At 37.4% G+C, this 16433-nt stretch overlaps 16 non-coding genes across 16 annotated transcripts; all 16 read right to left on the bottom strand.

The window, feature by feature from the left end:
• Positions 1–1982: 1982 nt before the first annotated feature.
• TRNAY-AUA (transfer RNA tyrosine (anticodon AUA)) lies at positions 1983–2064 on the bottom strand. The gene has a single exon. It is a non-coding gene; the product is annotated as a tRNA-Tyr (tRNA).
• Positions 2065–3021: 957 nt separating this feature from the next.
• TRNAQ-CUG (transfer RNA glutamine (anticodon CUG)) lies at positions 3022–3093 on the bottom strand. The gene has a single exon. It is a non-coding gene; the product is annotated as a tRNA-Gln (tRNA).
• Positions 3094–3753: 660 nt separating this feature from the next.
• Positions 3754–3835, bottom strand: TRNAS-AGA (transfer RNA serine (anticodon AGA)). Its single transcript has one exon. It is a non-coding gene; the product is annotated as a tRNA-Ser (tRNA).
• Positions 3836–4792: 957 nt separating this feature from the next.
• On the bottom strand, positions 4793–4864 carry TRNAQ-CUG (transfer RNA glutamine (anticodon CUG)). The gene has a single exon. It is a non-coding gene; the product is annotated as a tRNA-Gln (tRNA).
• A 660-nt stretch (positions 4865–5524) lies between these two features.
• TRNAS-AGA (transfer RNA serine (anticodon AGA)) lies at positions 5525–5606 on the bottom strand. Its single transcript has one exon. It is a non-coding gene; the product is annotated as a tRNA-Ser (tRNA).
• A 957-nt stretch (positions 5607–6563) lies between these two features.
• On the bottom strand, positions 6564–6635 carry TRNAQ-CUG (transfer RNA glutamine (anticodon CUG)). Its single transcript has one exon. It is a non-coding gene; the product is annotated as a tRNA-Gln (tRNA).
• A 660-nt stretch (positions 6636–7295) lies between these two features.
• On the bottom strand, positions 7296–7377 carry TRNAS-AGA (transfer RNA serine (anticodon AGA)). Its single transcript has one exon. It is a non-coding gene; the product is annotated as a tRNA-Ser (tRNA).
• A 957-nt stretch (positions 7378–8334) lies between these two features.
• TRNAQ-UUG (transfer RNA glutamine (anticodon UUG)) lies at positions 8335–8406 on the bottom strand. Its single transcript has one exon. It is a non-coding gene; the product is annotated as a tRNA-Gln (tRNA).
• A 660-nt stretch (positions 8407–9066) lies between these two features.
• Positions 9067–9148, bottom strand: TRNAS-AGA (transfer RNA serine (anticodon AGA)). Its single transcript has one exon. It is a non-coding gene; the product is annotated as a tRNA-Ser (tRNA).
• A 957-nt stretch (positions 9149–10105) lies between these two features.
• TRNAQ-CUG (transfer RNA glutamine (anticodon CUG)) lies at positions 10106–10177 on the bottom strand. Its single transcript has one exon. It is a non-coding gene; the product is annotated as a tRNA-Gln (tRNA).
• Positions 10178–10837: 660 nt separating this feature from the next.
• Positions 10838–10919, bottom strand: TRNAS-AGA (transfer RNA serine (anticodon AGA)). The gene has a single exon. It is a non-coding gene; the product is annotated as a tRNA-Ser (tRNA).
• Positions 10920–12609: 1690 nt separating this feature from the next.
• On the bottom strand, positions 12610–12691 carry TRNAS-AGA (transfer RNA serine (anticodon AGA)). Its single transcript has one exon. It is a non-coding gene; the product is annotated as a tRNA-Ser (tRNA).
• Positions 12692–13648: 957 nt separating this feature from the next.
• Positions 13649–13720, bottom strand: TRNAQ-CUG (transfer RNA glutamine (anticodon CUG)). Its single transcript has one exon. It is a non-coding gene; the product is annotated as a tRNA-Gln (tRNA).
• A 660-nt stretch (positions 13721–14380) lies between these two features.
• On the bottom strand, positions 14381–14462 carry TRNAS-AGA (transfer RNA serine (anticodon AGA)). The gene has a single exon. It is a non-coding gene; the product is annotated as a tRNA-Ser (tRNA).
• A 957-nt stretch (positions 14463–15419) lies between these two features.
• TRNAQ-CUG (transfer RNA glutamine (anticodon CUG)) lies at positions 15420–15491 on the bottom strand. Its single transcript has one exon. It is a non-coding gene; the product is annotated as a tRNA-Gln (tRNA).
• A 661-nt stretch (positions 15492–16152) lies between these two features.
• TRNAS-AGA (transfer RNA serine (anticodon AGA)) lies at positions 16153–16234 on the bottom strand. The gene has a single exon. It is a non-coding gene; the product is annotated as a tRNA-Ser (tRNA).
• Between the last annotated feature and the right edge of the window lie 199 nt (positions 16235–16433).

The raw sequence follows: 16433 nt of genomic DNA, 5'->3' as shown, positions 1-16433 counted from the left end.
CCTTGGGAAAATAAAAAATTGCAGGCTAAAAGATTATTTTTGAGAAAATATTTTTTTTTTTTATTTTCATGGCTCTGCGTTATAAACTTCTGTGAAGCACTGGGGGGTTCAAAATCCTCACCACACATCTAGATTAGTTCTTCTGGTGGACTAGTTTCCAAAATGGGGTCATTTCTGGGGGATCTCCAATGTTTAGGCACACAGGGGCTCTCCAAACGCAACATGGTGTCCGCTAACAATTGGAGCTAATTTTCTATTCAAAAAGTCAAATGGCGCGCCTTCCCTTCCGAGCCCTGCCGAGTGCCCAAACAGTGGTTTACCCCCACATATGAGGTATCGGCGTACTCGGGAGAAATTGCCCAACAAATTTTATGATCCATTTTATCCTATTACCCATGTGAAAATGAAAAAATTGAGGCGAAAAGAATTTTTTTGTGAAAAAAAAGTACTTTTTCATTTTTACAGATCAATTTGTGCAGCACCTGAGGGTTTAAAGTGCTCACTAGGCATCTAAATAAGTTCCTTGGGGGGTCTAGTTTCCAAAATGGCGTCACTTGTGGGGGAGCGCCAATGTTTAGGCACACAGGAGCTCTCCAAACGCGACATGGTGTCCGCTAAAGAGTGGAGCCAATTTTTGATTCAAAAAGTCAATTGGCGCTCCTTCCCTTCCAAGCCCTGCCGTGCGCCCAAACAGTGGTTTACTCCCACATATGAGGTATCAGCGTACTCAGGACAAATTTGGCAACAACTTTCGTGGTTCAGTTTCTCCTTTTACCGTTGGGAAAATAAAAAAATTGTTGCTAAAAATAATTTTTGTGACTAAAAAGTTAAATGTTCATTTTTTCCTTCCATGTTGCTTCTGCTGCTGTGAAGCACCTGAAGGGTTAATAAACTTCTTGAATGTGGTTTTGAGTACCTTGAGGGGTGCAGTTTTTAGCATGGTGTCACTTTTGGGTATTTTCAGCCATATAGACCCCTCAAACTGACTTCAAATGTGAGGTGGTCCCTAAAAAAATGGTTTTGTAAATTTCGTTGTAAAAATGAGAAATCGCTGGTCAAATTTTAACCCTTATAACTTCCTAGCAAAAAAAATTTTGTTTCCAAAATTGTGCTGATGTAAAGTAAACATGTGGGAAATGTTATTTATTAACTATTTTGTGTCACATAACTCTCTGGTTTAACAGAATAAAAATTCAAAATGTGAAAATTTTCGCCAAATTTCCGTTTTTATCACAAATAAACGCAGAATTTATTGACCTAAATTTACCACTAACATGAAGCCCAATATGTCACGAAAAAACAATCTCAGAACCGCTAGGATCCGTTGAAGTGTTCCTGAGTTATTACCTCATTAAGGGACACTGGTCAGAAATGCAAAAAACGGCAAGGTCTTTAAGGTCAAAATAGGCTGGGTCATGAAGGGGTTAATACACAATGGTAAATTAATATCTCCTAAACTTTTATTCCACAAGTGTGCCAAGGGTTCCATGATATCTCAACAAGGACAGTTTTAAATGTTGATGAAAAGTGGCTAGTAAATAGAGTGCTGGATCTGTTACTTGGAAACAGGGTAAGAAAAAAATAATTGCAAAACGTATACTGTTAGACAGCTGTTCATCCAGAAGTGGCTAAAAATGTTTCATTGTGTGGTAATAAGTTTCTTCCAAGAGATAATTCAAGGTTGTTGCAAATCAAAGTGCATGTCCCAGTACATCTGCCACAGCAGTGGTCTGTGACTGCTAGACAAAATAGGGAGAAGCACCACTTACCTGGTGGCACTCATGGCGCTACTTTTAATTAGTGGCTTGACGCACGTGGGATGCAGCGTCAGATCGGCTTATAGAAAATACGTCCAAAAATCAAGTCAGTCTGGTTCTAGAAACCCGGTCTAAAGTTTGCATATCACCTTCATGTGTGATAAACCAGGACACACGCACATTTATCTTCTCGGGTAATCAGACAAATAACTACAGGAACATATTCGTAGTCGGCAGGATTTAAACCTGCGAGGGGAAACCCCAATGGATTTATAGTCCATCGCCTTAACCACTCGGCCACGACTACTCAGACATTGACCATTGATGAGTTTCACACACCTTTTCTTATAGCACCATGATCAAGAGCAGTGATTATCATATTGGAAAACATCTCAGAAAATAGAAACAAAATTCCAGGTACCAGTAAAATATAAAAATCTGATTTAAAGTCATCATCAATGGGAATCATGTACAGTTTAAGACTTTTACCTCTTTATAAGGCGGATTTTCAGTGGGTCCACTCCAAAATCATCCTGAAAATTACTCTGAAAATGCTGAAAACACTGAACAAATTAGTTTCCACGTAAAAAAGACTTGTTGTTCATATGATCAGGCTTTTGGGTGTCTTTTAACCACATCAAGTTTCCAAAAATGCCAAGCGGTTAACTAAAATAAGCATATCATTCTTCAGGTGTTTTTCATTTCGAATAGCTCCATACTTATAATACAATTTAATGGCAAGGTTAGAAAAACTCCTTCAAGGTTCCTGAGTGACTTTTAGTGCGTTTTGTGAGCTACAAAGAAGCGCCACAAAAATAGACTCAAAAGGTTCCCAAAATAATTTTATAAAAATACCACCAAAAATGTTTGCAAACTGCTTTAGGAAATTTTGAAAAACAAAAGAAAAGATGATTCAGGAAGAAAACGCCAACAATTCCTGAAGCCATTTCAGCTTAAAATCCTTGTCAGTTTAATACACCTGGAAAAAGTGTTATGTGAACATTGACATAAATCATAGGGTATGGTTGCTTTGTGTGACACAATTCGTAAGAGTGTTGTATCTTAAAGTCAATTTTAAGTTTCGGTAATCCTGCTTCATAGGTGGATTTGGCCATACAACTCAAAGTGATCACTCCATGGATGTTTGGAACATTCAAATCTTTTTTTGGCATGTTGATTTTAACTCTCTTTTTATGTTAAAACTTGGGCACAGGAGAACTCAGTGTAAGCGGAAAAACTGAAACATATGTACAAAGAGCTGCCCAAGTTCCACTGAGATTTGAACTCAGATCGCTGGATTCAGAGTCCAGAGTGCTAACCATTACACCATGGAACCACATGAAAAAACACCTGGCTGCAGTTTTTGTGCTAAAAAGCACATTTGAACTCATGAATGAAGGTGAATACAGGCTCTAAAGCTGTAGTGCAAATCTACAATTAATGCACAATGGTAAATTAATATCTCCTTAACTTTTATTCCACAAGTGTGCCAAGGGTTCCATGATAACTCAACAAGGACAGTTTTAAATGTTGATGAAAAGTGGCTAGTAAATAGAGTGCTGGATCTGTTACTTGGAAACAGGGTAAGAAAAAAAATAATTGCAAAACTTATACTGTTAGAAAGCTGTTCATCCAGAAGTGGCTAAAAAATTTTCATTGTGTGGTAAAAAGTTTATTCCAAGAGATAACTCAAGGTTGTTGCAAATCAAAGTGCATGTACCAGTACATCTGCCACAGCAGTGGTCTGTGACTGCTAGACAAAAGAGGGGGAAGCACCACTTACCTGGTGGCACTCATGGCGCTTCTATTAATTAGTGGCTTGATGCACGTGGGATGCAGCGTCAGATCGGCTTATAGAAAATACATCCAAAAATCAAGTCAGTCTGGTTCTAGAAACCCTGTCTAAATTTTGCATATCACCTTCATGTGTGATAAACCAGGACACACACAAATTTATCTTCTCAGGTAATCAGACAAAAAACTATAGGAACACATTCGTAGTCTGCAGGATTTGAACCTGCGCGGGGAAACCCCAATGGATTTCTAGTCCATCGCCTTAACCACTCGGCCACGACTACTCAGAAATTGACCATTGATGAGTTTCACACACCTTTTCTTATAGCACCATGATCAAGAGCAGTGATTATCCCTTTGGAAAACATCTCAGAAAATAGAAACAAAATTCCAGGTACCAGTAAAATATAAAAATCTGATTTAAAGTCATAATCAATGGGAATCATGTACAGTTTAAGACTTTTACCTCTTTATAAGGCGGATTTTCAGTGGGTCCACTCCAAAATCATCCTGAAAATTACTCTGAAAATGCTGAAAACACTGAACAAATTAGTTTCCACGTAAGATAGACTTGCTGTTCATATGATCATGCTTTTGGGTGTCTTTTAACCACATCAAGTTTCCAAAAATGCCAAGGGGTTAACTAAAATAAGCATATCATTCTTCAGGTGTTTTTCATTTCGAATAGCTCCATACTTATAATACAATTTAATGGCAAGGTTAGAAAAACTCCTTCAAGGTTCCTGAGTGACTTTTAGTGCGTTTTGTGAGCTACAAAAAAGCGCCACAAAAATAGACTCAAAAGGTTCCCAAAATAATTTTATAAAAATACCACCAAAAATGTTTGCAAACTGCTTTAGGAAATTCTGAAAAACAAAAGAAAAGATGATTCAGGAAGAAAACGCCAACAATTCCTGAAGCCATTTCAGCTTAAAATCCTTGTCAGTTTAATACACCTGGAAAAAGTGTTATGTGAACATTGACATAAATCATAGGGTATGGTTGCTTTGTGTGACACAATTCGTAAGAGTGTTGTATCTTAAAGTCAATTTTAAGTTTCGGTAATCCTGCTTCATAGGTGGATTTGGCCATACAACTCAAAGTGATCACTCCATGGATGTTTGGAACATTCAAATCTTTTTTTGGCATGTTGATTTTAACTCTCTTTTTATGTTAAAACTTGGGCACAGGAGAACTCAATGTAAGCGGAAAAACTGAAACATATGTACAAAGAGCTGCCCAGGTTCCACTGAGATTTGAACTCAGATCGCTGGATTCAGAGTCCAGAGTGCTAACCATTACACCATGGAACCACATTAAAAAACACCTGGCTGCAGTTTTTGTGCTAAAAAGCACATTTGAACTCATGAATGAAGGTGAATACAGGCTTTAAAGCTGTAGTGCAAATCTACAATTAATGCACAATGGTAAATTAATATCTCCTTAACTTTTATTCCACAAGTGTGCCAAGGGTTCCATGATATCTCAACAAGGACAGTTTTAAATGTTGATGAAAAGTGGCTAGTAAATAGAGTGATGGATCTGTTACTTGGAAACAGGGTAAGAAAAAAAATAATTGCAAATCTTATACTGTTAGAAAGCTGTTCATCCAGAGGTGGCTAAATAATTTTCATTGTGTGGTAAAAAGTTTATTCCAAGAGATAATTCAAGGTTGTTGCAAATCAAAGTGCATGTCCCAGTACATCTGCCACAGCAGTGGTCTGTGACTGCTAGACAAAAGAGGGAGAAGCACCACTTACCTGGTGGCACTCATGGCGCTTCTTTTAATTAGTGGCTTGATGCCTGTGGGATGCAGCGTCAGATCGGCTTATAGAAAATACATCCAAAAATCAAGTCAGTCTGGTTCTAGAAACCCTGTCTAAATTTTGCATATCACCTTCTTGTGTGATAAACCAGGACACACGCAAATTTATCTTCTCAGGTAATCAGACAAAAAACTATAGGAACATATTCGTAGTCGGCAGGATTTGAACCTGCGCGGGGAAACCCCAATGGATTTCTAATCCATCGCCTTAACCACTCGGCCACGACTACTCAGACATTGACCATTGATGAGTTTCACACACCTTTTCTTATAGCACCATGATCAAGAGCAGTGATTATCACTTTGGAAAACATCTCAGAAAATAGAAACAAAATTCCAGGTACCAGTAAAATATAAAAATCTGATTTAAAGTCATCATCAATGGGAATCATGTACAGTTTAAGACTTTTACCTCTTTATAAGGCGGATTTTCAGTGGGTCCACTCCAAAATCATCCTGAAAATTACTCTGAAAATGCTGAAAACACTGAACAAATTAGTTTCCACGTAAAAAAGACTTGCTGTTCATATGGTCAGGCTTTTGGGTGTCTTTTAACCACATCAAGTTTCCAAAAATGCCAAGGGGTTAACTAAAATAAGCATATCATTCTTCAGGTGTTTTTCATTTCGAATAGCTCCATACTTATAATACAATTTAATGGCAAGGTTAGAAAAACTCCTTCAAGGTTCCTGAGTGACTTTTAGTGCGTTTTGTGAGCTACAAAAAAGCGCCACAAAAATAGACTCAAAAGGTTCCCAAAATAATTTTATAAAAATACCACCAAAAATGTTTGCAAACTGCTTTAGGAAATTCTGAAAAACAAAAGAAAAGATGATTCAGGAAGAAAACGCCAACAATTCCTGAAGCCATTTCAGCTTAAAATCCTTGTCAGTTTAATACACCTGGAAAAAGTGTTATGTGAACATTGACATAAATCATAGGGTATGGTTGCTTTGTGTGACACAATTCGTAAGAGTGTTGTATCTTAAAGTCAATTTTAAGTTTCGGTAATCCTGCTTCATAGGTGGATTTGGCCATACAACTCAAAGTGATCACTCCATGGATGTTTGGAACATTCAAATCTTTTTTTGGCATGTTGATTTTAACTCTCTTTTTATGTTAAAACTTGGGCACAGGAGAACTCAATGTAAGCGGAAAAACTGAAACATATGTACAAAGAGCTGCCCAGGTTCCACTGAGATTTGAACTCAGATCGCTGGATTCAGAGTCCAGAGTGCTAACCATTACACCATGGAACCACATTAAAAAACACCTGGCTGCAGTTTTTGTGCTAAAAAGCACATTTGAACTCATGAATGAAGGTGAATACAGGCTCTAAAGCTGTAGTGCAAATCTACAATTAATACACAATGGTAAATTAATATCTCCTAAACTTTTATTCCACAAGTGTGCCAAGGGTTCCATGATATCTCAACAAGGACAGTTTTAAATGTTGATGAAAAGTGGCTAGTAAATAGAGTGATGGATCTGTTACTTGGAAACAGGGTAAGAAAAAAAATAATTGCAAAACTTATACTGTTAGAAAGCTGTTCATCCAGAGGTGGCTAAATAATTTTCATTGTGTGGTAAAAAGTTTATTCCAAGAGATAATTCAAGGTTGTTGCAAATCAAAGTGCATGTCCCAGTACATCTGCCACAGCAGTGGTCTGTGACTGCTAGACAAAAGAGGGAGAAGCACCACTTACCTGGTGGCACTCATGGCGCTTCTTTTAATTAGTGGCTTGATGCACGTGGGATGCAGCGTCAGATCGGCTTATAGAAAATACATCCAAAAATCAAGTCAGTCTGGTTCTAGAAACTCTGTCTAAATTTTGCATATCACCTTCATGTGTGATAAACCAGGACACACGCAAATTTATCTTCTCAGGTAATCAGACAAAAAACTATAGAAACATATTCGTAGTCGGCAGGATTTGAACCTGCGCGGGGAAACCCCAATGGATTTCTAGTCCATCGCCTTAACCACTCGGCCACGACTACTCAGACATTGACCCTTGATGAGTTTCACACACCTTTTCTTATAGCACCATGATCAAGAGCAGTGATTATCCCTTTGGAAAACATCTCAGAAAAAAGAAACAAAATTCCAGGTACCAGTAAAATATAAAAATCTGATTTAAAGTCATAATCAATGGGAATCATGTACAGTTTAAGACTTTTACCTCTTTATAAGGTGGATTTTCAGTGGGTCCACTCCAAAATCATCCTGAAAATTACTCTGAAAATGCTAAAAACACTGAACAAATTAGTTTTCACGTAAAAAAGACTTGCTGTTCATATGGTCAGGCTTTTGGATGTCTTTTAACCACATCAAGTTTCCAAAAATGCCAAGGGGTTAACTAAAATAAGCATATCATTCTTCAGGTGTTTTTCATTTCGAATAGCTCCATACTTATAATACAATTTAATGGCAAGGTTAGAAAAACTCCTTCAAGGTTCCTGAGTGACTTTTAGTGCGTTTTGTGAGCTACAAAGAAGCGCCACAAAAATAGACTCAAAAGGTTCCCAAAATAATTTTATAAAAATACCACCAAAAATGTTTGCAAACTGCTTTAGGAAATTCTGAAAAACAAAAGAAAAGATGATTCAGGAAGAAAACGCCAACAATTCCTGAAGCCATTTCAGCTTAAAATCCTTGTCAGTTTAATACACCTGGAAAAAGTGTTATGTGAACATTGACATAAATCATAGGGTATGGTTGCTTTGTGTGACACAATTCGTAAGAGTGTTGTATCTTAAAGTCAATTTTAAGTTTCGGTAATCCTGCTTCATAGGTGGATTTGGCCATACAACTCAAAGTGATCACTCCATGGATGTTTGGAACATTCAAATCTTTTTTTGGCATGTTGAATTTAACTCTCTTTTTATGTTAAAACTTGGGCACAGGAGAACTCAGTGTAAGCGGAAAAACTGAAACATATGTACAAAGAGCTGCCCAGGTTCCACTGAGATTTGAACTCAGATCGCTGGATTCAAAGTCCAGAGTGCTAACCATCACACCATGGAACCACACAAAAAAAATACATGGCTGCAGTTTTTGTGCTAAAAAGCACATTTGAACTCATGAATGAAGGTAAATACAGGCTTTAAAGCTGTAGTGCAAATCTACAATTAATACACAATGGTAAATTAATATCTCCTTAACTTTTATTCCACAAGTGTGCCAAGGGTTGCATGATATCTCAACAAGGACAGTTTTAAATGTGGATGAAAAGTGGCTAGTAAATAGAGTGCTGGATCTGTTACTTGGAAACAGGGTAAGAAAAAAATAATTGCAAAACTTATACTGTTAGAAAGCTGTTCATCCAGAAGTGGCTAAAAATGTTTCATTGTGTGGTAAAAAGTTTCTTCCAAGAGATAATTCAAGGTTGTTGCAAATCAAAGTGCATGTCCCAGTACATCTGCCACAGCAGTGGTCTGTGACTGCTAGACAAAAGAGGGAGAAGCACCACTTACCTGGTGGCACTCATGGCACTTCTTTTAATTAGTGGCTTGACGCACGTGGGATGCAGCGTCAGATCGGCTTATAGAAAATACATACAAAAATCAAGTCAGTCTGGTTCTAGAAACCCGGTCTAAAGTTTGCATATCACCTTTATGTGTGATAAACCAGGACACACGCACATTTATCTTCTCGGGTAATCAGACAAAATACTACAGGAACATATTCGTAGTCGGCAGGATTTGAACCTGCGCGGGGAAACCCCAATGGATTTCTAGTCCATCGCCTTTACCACTCGGCCACGACTACTCAGACATTGACCATTGATGAGTTTCACACACCTTTTCTTATAGCACCATGATCAAGAGCAGTGATTATCCCTTTGGAAAACATCTCAGAAAATAGAAACAAAATTCCAGGTACCAGTAAAATATGAAAATCTGATTTAAAGTCATCATCAATGGGAATCATGTACAGTTTAAGACTTTTACCTCTTTATAAGGCGGATTTTCAGTGGGTCCACTCCAAAATCATCCTGAAAATTACTCTGAAAATGCTGAAAACACTGAACAAAGTAATTTCCACGTAAAAAAGACTTGCTGTTCATATGATCAGGCTTTTGGGTGTCTTTTAACCACATCAAGTTTCCAAAAATGCCAAGCGGTTAACTAAAATAAGCATATCATTCTTCAGGTGTTTTTCATTTCGAATAGCTCCATACTTATAATACAATTTAATGGCAAGGTTAGAAAAACTCCTTCAAGGTTCCTGAGTGACTTTTAGTGCGTTTTGTGAGCTACAAAGAAGCACCACAAAAATAGACTCAAAAGGTTCCCAAAATAATTTTATAAAAATACCACCAAAAATGTTTGCAAACTGCTTTAGGAAATTCTGAAAAACAAAAGAAAAGATGATTCAGGAAGAAAACGCCAACAATTCCTGAAGCCATTTCAGCTTAAAATCCTTGTCAGTTTAATACACCTGGAAAAAGTGTTATGTGAACATTGACATAAATCATAGGGTATGGTTGCTTTGTGTGACACAATTCGTAAGAGTGTTGTATCTTAAAGTCAATTTTAAGTTTCGGTAATCCTGCTTCATAGGTGGATTTGGCCATACAACTCAAAGTGATCACTCCATGGATGTTTGGAACATTCAAATCTTTTTTTGGCATGTTGATTTTAACTCTCTTTTTATGTTAAAACTTGGGCACAGGAGAACTCAGTGTAAGCAGAAAAACTGAAACATATGTACAAAGAGCTGCCCAGGTTCCACTGAGATTTGAACTCAGATCGCTGGATTCAGAGTCCAGAGTGCTAACCATTACACCATGGAACCACATTAAAAAACACCTGGCTGCAGTTTTTGTGCTAAAAAGCACATTTGAACTCATGAATGAAGGTGAATACAGGCTCTAAAGCTGTAGTGCAAATCTACAATTAATACACAATGGTAAATTAATATCTCCTAAACTTTTATTCCACAAGTGTGCCAAGGGTTCCATGATATCTCAACAAGGACAGTTTTAAATGTTGATGAAAAGTGGCTAGTAAATAGAGTGATGGATCTGTTACTTGGAAACAGGGTAAGAAAAAAAATAATTGCAAAACTTATACTGTTAGAAAGCTGTTCATCCAGAGGTGGCTAAATAATTTTCATTGTGTGGTAAAAAGTTTATTCCAAGAGATAATTCAAGGTTGTTGCAAATCAAAGTGCATGTCCCAGTACATCTGCCACAGCAGTGGTCTGTGACTGCTAGACAAAAGAGGGAGAAGCACCACTTACCTGGTGGCACTCATGGCGCTTCTTTTAATTAGTGGCTTGATGCACGTGGGATGCAGCGTCAGATCGGCTGATAGAAAATACATCCAAAAATCAAGTCAGTCTGGTTCTAGAAACTCTGTCTAAATTTTGCATATCACCTTCATGTGTGATAAACCAGGACACACGCAAATTTATCTTCTCAGGTAATCAGACAAAAAACTATAGGAACATATTCGTAGTCGGCAGGATTTGAACCTGCGCGGGGAAACCCCAATGGATTTCTAGTCCATCGCCTTAACCACTCGGCCACGACTACTCAGACATTGACCACTGATGAGTTTCACACACCTTTTCTTATAGCACCATGATCAAGAGCAGTGATTATCCCTTTGGAAAACATCTCAGAAAATAGAAACAAAATTCCAGGTACCAGTAAAATATAAAAATCTGATTTAAAGTCATAATCAATGGGAATCATGTACAGTTTAAGACTTTTACCTCTTTATAAGGCGGATTTTCAGTGGGTCCACTCCAAAATCATCCTGAAAATTACTCTGAAAATGCTGAAAACACTGAACAAATTAGTTTCCACGTAAGATAGACTTGCTGTTCATATGATCATGCTTTTGGGTGTCTTTTAACCACATCAAGTTTCCAAAAATGCCAAGCGGTTAACTAAAATAAGCATATCATTCTTCAGGTGTTTTTCATTTCGAATAGCTCCATACTTATAATACAATTTAATGGCATGGTTAGAAAAACTCCTTCAAGGTTCCTGAGTGACTTTTAGTGCGTTTTGTGAGCTACAAAGAAGCGCCACAAAAATAGACTCAAAAGGTTTCCAAAATAATTTTATAAAAATACCACCAAAAATGTTTGCAAACTGCTTTAGGAAATTCTGAAAAACAAAAGAAAAGATGATTCAGGAAGAAAACGCCAACAATTCCTGAAGCCATTTCAGCTTAAAATCCTTGTCAGTTTAATACACCTGGAAAAAGTGTTATGTGAACATTGACATAAATCATAGGGTATGGTTGCTTTGTGTGACACAATTCGTAAGAGTGTTGTATCTTAAAGTCAATTTTAAGTTTCGGTAATCCTGCTTCATAGGTGGATTTGGCCATACAACTCAAAGTGATCACTCCATGGATGTTTGGAACATTCAAATCTTTTTTTGGCATGTTGATTTTAACTCTCTTTTTATGTTAAAACTTGGGCACAGGAGAACTCAGTGTAAGCGGAAAAACTGAAACATATGTACAAAGAGCTGCCCAAGTTCCACTGAGATTTGAACTCAGATCGCTGGATTCAGAGTCCAGAGTGCTAACCAATACACCATGGAACCACATGAAAAAAACACCTGGCTGCAGTTTTTGTGCTAAAAAGCACATGTGAACTCATGAATGAAGGTAAATACAGGCTCTAAAGCTGTAGTGCAAATCTACAATTAATACACAATGGTAAATTAATATCTCCTTAACTTTTATTCCACAAGTGTGCCAAGGATTCCATGATATCTCAACAAGGACAGTTTTAAATGTTGATGAAAAGTGGCTAGTAAATAGAGTGCTGGATCTGTTACTTGGAAACAGGGTAAGAAAAAAAATAATTGCAAAACTTATACTGTTAGAAAGCTGTTCATCCAGAAGTGGCTAAAAAATTTTCATTGTGTGGTAAAAAGTTTCTTCCAAGAGATAACTCAAGGTTGTTGCAAATCAAAGTGCATGTCCCAGTACATCTGCCACAGCAGTGGTCTGTGACTGCTAGACAAAAGAGGGAGAAGCACCACTTACCTGGTGGCACTCATGGCGCTTCTTTTAATTAGTGGCTTGATGCCTGTGTGATGCAGCGTCAGATCGGCTTATAGAAAATACATCCAAAAATCAAGTCAGTCTGGTTCTAGAAACCCTGTCTAAATTTTGCATATCACCTTCATGTGTGATAAACCAGGACACACGCAAATTTATCTTCTCAGGTAATCAGACAAAAAACTATAGGAACATATTCGTAGTCGGCAGGATTTTAACCTGCGCGGGGAAACCCCAATGGATTTCTAGTCCATTGCCTTAACCACTCGGCCACGACTACTCAGACATTGACCATTGATGAGTTTCACACACCTTTTCTTATAGCACCATGATCAAGAGCAGTGATTATCCCTTTGGAAAACATCTCAGAAAATAGAAACAAAATTCCAGGTACCAGTAAAATATAAAAATCTGATTTAAAGTCATCATCAATGGGAATCATGTACAGTTTAAGACTTTTACCTCTTTATAAGGCGGATTTTCAGTGGGTCCACTCCAAAATCATCCTGAAAATTACTCTGAAAATGCTGAAAACACTGAACAAATTAGTTTCCACGTAAAAAAGACTTGCTGTTCATATGGTCAGGCTTTTGGGTGTCTTTTAACCACATCAAGTTTCCAAAAATGCCAAGGGGTTAACTAAAATAAGCATATCATTCTTCAGGTGTTTTTCATTTCGAATAGCTCCATACTTATAATACAATTTAATGGCAAGGTTAGAAAAACTCCTTCAAGGTTCCTGAGTGACTTTTAGTGCGTTTTGTGAGCTACAAAAAAGCGCCACAAAAATAGACTCAAAAGGTTCCCAAAATAATTTTATAAAAATACCACCAAAAATGTTTGCAAACTGCTTTAGGAAATTCTGAAAAACAAAAGAAAAGATGATTCAGGAAGAAAACGCCAACAATTCCTGAAGCCATTTCAGCTTAAAATCCTTGTCAGTTTAATACACCTGGAAAAAGTGTTATGTGAACATTGACATAAATCATAGGGTATGGTTGCTTTGTGTGACACAATTCGTAAGAGTGTTGTATCTTAAAGTCAATTTTAAGTTTCGGTAATCCTGCTTCATAGGTGGATTTGGCCATACAACTCAAAGTGATCACTCCATGGATGTTTGGAACATTCAAATCTTTTTTTGGCATGTTGATTTTAACTCTCTTTTTATGTTAAAACTTGGGCACAGGAGAACTCAATGTAAGCGGAAAAACTGAAACATATGTACAAAGAGCTGCCCAGGTTCCACTGAGATTTGAACTCAGATCGCTGGATTCAGAGTCCAGAGTGCTAACCATTACACCATGGAACCACATTAAAAAACACCTGGCTGCAGTTTTTGTGCTAAAAAGCACATTTGAACTCATGAATGAAGGTGAATACAGGCTCTAAAGCTGTAGTGCAAATCTACAATTAATACACAATGGTAAATTAATATCTCCTAAACTTTTATTCCACAAGTGTGCCAAGGGTTCCATGATATCTCAACAAGGACAGTTTTAAATGTTGATGAAAAGTGGCTAGTAAATAGAGTGATGGATCTGTTACTTGGAAACAGGGTAAGAAAAAAAATAATTGCAAAACTTATACTGTTAGAAAGCTGTTCATCCAGAGGTGGCTAAATAATTTTCATTGTGTGGTAAAAAGTTTATTCCAAGAGATAATTCAAGGTTGTTGCAAATCAAAGTGCATGTCCCAGTACATCTGCCACAGCAGTGGTCTGTGACTGCTAGACAAAAGAGGGAGAAGCACCACTTACCTGGTGGCACTCATGGCGCTTCTTTTAATTAGTGGCTTGATGCCTGTGGGATGCAGCGTCAGATCGGCTTATAGAAAATACATCCAAAAATCAAGTCAGTCTGGTTCTAGAAACCCTGTCTAAATTTTGCATATCACCTTCATGTGTGATAAACCAGGACACACGCAAATTTATCTTCTCAGGTAATCAGACAAAAAACTATAGGAACATATTCGTAGTCGGCAGGATTTGAACCTGCGCGGGGAAACCCCAATGGATTTCTAGTCCATCGCCTTAACCACTCGGCCACGACTACTCAGACATTGACCATTGATGAGTTTCACACACCTTTTCTTATAGCACCATGATCAAGAGCAGTGATTATCACTTTGGAAAACATCTCAGAAAATAGAAACAAAATTCCAGGTACCAGTAAAATATAAAAATCTGATTTAAAGTCATCATCAATGGGAATCATGTACAGTTTAAGACTTTTACCTCTTTATAAGGCGGATTTTCAGTGGGTCCACTCCAAAATCATCCTGAAAATTACTCTGAAAATGCTGAAAACACTGAACAAATTAGTTTCCACGTAAAAAAGACTTGCTGTTCATATGGTCAGGCTTTTGGGTGTCTTTTAACCACATCAAGTTTCCAAAAATGCCAAGGGGTTAACTAAAATAAGCATATCATTCTTCAGGTGTTTTTCATTTCGAATAGCTCCATACTTATAATACAATTTAATGGCAAGGTTAGAAAAACTCCTTCAAGGTTCCTGAGTGACTTTTAGTGCGTTTTGTGAGCTACAAAAAAGCGCCACAAAAATAGACTCAAAAGGTTCCCAAAATAATTTTATAAAAATACCACCAAAAATGTTTGCAAACTGCTTTAGGAAATTCTGAAAAACAAAAGAAAAGATGATTCAGGAAGAAAACGCCAACAATTCCTGAAGCCATTTCAGCTTAAAATCCTTGTCAGTTTAATACACCTGGAAAAAGTGTTATGTGAACATTGACATAAATCATAGGGTATGGTTGCTTTGTGTGACACAATTCGTAAGAGTGTTGTATCTTAAAGTCAATTTTAAGTTTCGGTAATCCTGCTTCATAGGTGGATTTGGCCATACAACTCAAAGTGATCACTCCATGGATGTTTGGAACATTCAAATCTTTTTTTGGCATGTTGATTTTAACTCTCTTTTTATGTTAAAACTTGGGCACAGGAGAACTCAATGTAAGCGGAGAAACTGAAACATATGTGCAAAGAGCTGCCCAGGTTCCACTGAGATTTGAACTCAGATCACTGGATTCAGAGTCCAGAGTGCTGACCATTACACCATGGAACCACATGAAAAAACACCTGGCTGCAGTTTTTGTGCTAAAAAGCACATTTGAACTCATGAATGAAGGTAAATACAGGCTCTAAAGCTGTAGTGCAAATCTACAATTAATACACAATGGTAAATTAATATCTCCTAAACTTTAATTCCACAAGTGTGCCAAGGGTTCCATGATATTTCAACAAGGACAGTTTTAAATGTTGATGAAAAGTGGCTAGTAAATAGAGTGCTGGATCTGTTTCTTGGCAACAGGGTAAGAAAAAAAATAATTGCAAAATTTATACTGTTAGAAAGCTGTTCATCCAGAAGTGGCTAAAAAATTTTCATTCTGTGGTAAAAAGTTTCATCCAAGAGATAATTCAAGGTTGTTGCAAATCAAAGTGCATGTCCCAGTACATCTGCCACAGCAGTGGTCTGTGACTGCTAAACAAAAGAGGGAGAAGCACCACTTACCTGGTGGCACTCATGGCGCTTCTTTTAATTAGTGGCTTGATGCACGTGGGATGCAGCGTCAAATCGGCTTATAGATAATATATCCAAAAATCAAAGTCAGTCTTGTTCTAGAAACCCTGTCTAAAGTTTGCATATCACCTTCATGTGTGATAAACCAGGACACACGCAAATTTATCTTCTCAGGTAATCAGACAAAAAATTATAGGAACACATTCGTAGTCGGCAGGATTTGAACCTGCGCGGGGAAACCCCAATGGATTTCTAGTCCATCGCCTTAACCACTCGGCCACGACTACTCAGACATGGACCATTGATGAGTTTCACACACCTTTTCTTATAGCACCATGATCAAGAGCAGTGATTATCATATTGGAAAACATCTCAGAAAATAGAAACAAAATTCCAGGTACCAGTAAAATATAAAAATCTGATTTAAAGTCATCATCAATGGGAATCATGTACAGTTTAAGACTTTTACCTCTTTATAAGGCGGAT

The sequence above is a fragment of the Ranitomeya imitator genome, chromosome 9 (genome assembly GCF_032444005.1).
Source record: "Ranitomeya imitator isolate aRanImi1 chromosome 9, aRanImi1.pri, whole genome shotgun sequence".
Classification (NCBI taxonomy): domain Eukaryota; kingdom Metazoa; phylum Chordata; class Amphibia; order Anura; family Dendrobatidae; genus Ranitomeya; species Ranitomeya imitator.
Note: the sequence above shows the minus strand (reverse complement) of the source record. Positions and strands in the feature narration are given on the sequence as shown.